The following is a 2427-nucleotide window of genomic DNA, read 5'->3' as shown; positions in this document are numbered from 1 at the left end:
TTTTTTTTTTTTTTGCACAATTGTATTAACAGTTTGCAAATAGACAGTATGAAGCTGTTGGTTGAAATGTTCATGTTTGCATTTTTTAAGATAAAAATCCAGAAAGAACATGCTACTTTGAAGAATATTTTATGAATGGACACTGCCATACTTGGCTAGATGAGGGTAGAAAATGGAATAAGAATCTAAGGGGTTTTTTTGGTTTTTTTTTCGCTGCTAAGAAGCTATGATTTGTTTCATTCTTATTCACATTAACAGTACTTAGCTGTATTGTTTCACTGAGTGTGCTGCTATTTTATAAACATTTTTATAATATATTATTTTACTGCTTAAATTTCAAATCCTGAAGTAGATGGTTAAGTGGAGATATGATGAGTTCTTTGATTTACTGGAAATGCCCTGTACAGTTTGTTTTGTTTTTTTTTTCTAATAGCGTGTTCATGATTTTTTTTTTTGTTTTATTTTTCCTGATCACATCCTGCAAAGACGGTATATTTACCTCAGGTTTACTGGACAAAAAATGGTTCCCATTTTCACAATACCTCACAATTTACAGTTTTCTTTCTGCTGGGAGCCTCATGGAATGGTCAGTGCAAAAGGCAGCTGAACCCTGTGTTTTTTTGGACAAAGCATAGTTACTTCAGTTGTGTTGGGGAACAATCGCAGAGTGCTGGGGCATCGGCTCCCTATCGGTCTTAGGTATCCTTCTCATAGTGGAAAAAATACATTAACTTGAGGACCTGTTCAGCAAAGACTTCCCCCTTTAAGCCTCAATCCTGGAAGTGCTTGTGACCCGATTCTCCACTGCTGTCATCTGTACTTGAGCAAAATGAGTGTCAAGTGTTACATCTGCACAAGTGGAAAAAATGGAGGTGGTAGCATCATACATCCACTTTTGCCCAGGTGCAAATGACTGTTCAAATGCACTAGCCAGTGGGAAATAGTACCTTTTGCCTGGTGTGATTTTTATCACAATAAGTTGTCCCACGGAGCTGGATTGTGACTGGCAGCCTGTCTGCATTGTTACACTGCCCCAGGAGCAGCATCCTCAGAGCCACAGTTCTCCTGGTCTCCTCTGTTCTTCAGAAAGAGTCTAAACTGCATCAGGTCTGTATGCAGTGCACTGCACAGCTTCTGATGCACCAGTGCAGCTTCCCTGATAATCATATTGGGATGGTGAAGCTAAGTCTCTGCCCCTTCCCAGCCACCTGTGCAAAGAGGGGATGTAGCAGGTCTGGTGCCTGCTTCCCCATCCACAGTATTATTCCTCATGCTCATAATTAGCTAGGTTATATTTGAGCCCTTGGAAATCATTATGCCTAATCATAACTAGGGACCTACCTAAATTATGGCAGAAGTTCACAGCATAGTGGTACCTTTAATTTCACTTTTCTTTTTGCCTTACCCCTCCTGCTCCCCTGATGCTGAGGTGCCAAGAGGCATGGTTTTTGCCTCTCGGCCACCGGGGGGGGCACACATCAAAAAGAACGAGATTAAAGGTGCTGCTGCACTGCGAATTTCCACCATGTTTTAGGTAAGTCCCTACTCAACTATTCAGTAGCATAATCAGGGCTTTAATTTGCAGTGGGTTTGGAACAGCCTAGTCTTGCAGTCATCAGAGAGTTTTGCCTGAGTATAGATGAGGGGATTAGGCCCAGTAGTCTTCTTTTAGGGGGTGAGTGTCAAAAAATAAAACAAATGGTCTAATATTGCCAAGCTGTTCGAGTCCCAGATTTTACATGCTTTCAACACTGTACATTGTAATAACAGACAGCTTATTGGAGCTATAGCAAATAATCTCAGTGCAACTTGAAAACAAACCTGGGTCGCATTCCCACACATTCTTTCAGTGGCACTCCATGTGACTGTAGATGGCTTTGCCATGGGAAGGAGTTTGCAATATCAGGGTCAGAGAGACATGAGATTGTTTGATTTTGTGAAATAGTCCAATTCTGCAAGAAAATCAAAAACCTGTAGCGTGTTACATTTTTTTGGCAGAAAAATAGAGGGTTGTTTTTAAGGGAGGACTGGATTTTTTGCTCCATGGTGTTTGTTTAGTTGTGAACAAAATCCTTGCCATTTTCAGAACTGTTACTTGTACATTTTGTTACTGCAAAGATGATTTTTCACATTAAAAACTGGTGAAACTCAGAAATTCAGTCCTCTCTGATGCAAAATAATCACATTGTAAAAAAATTATGAAAAGTAAGATTCTGGAACCACAGAATAGCTCATATCTACACAGCCCTGCTACTTATAAGAACTTAAAATGGTACATATTGTATTTCATATGAAAGTATATCACGGTAATTTGTAAACTGTGGACCACATTCTGTCCTGACTTGTACTCTTTAAAACTCAAAGATTTCATAGACATCAGGGCTGGAAGGGACCTCGGGAGATCATCAAGTCCAGCCCCCTGCACAG

This window comes from Crocodylus porosus, unplaced genomic scaffold (assembly GCF_001723895.1).
Source record: "Crocodylus porosus isolate Cpor-Errol unplaced genomic scaffold, CroPor_comp1, whole genome shotgun sequence".
Lineage (NCBI taxonomy): Eukaryota > Metazoa > Chordata > Crocodylia > Crocodylidae > Crocodylus > Crocodylus porosus.
This window is presented reverse-complemented; position numbering follows the sequence as displayed.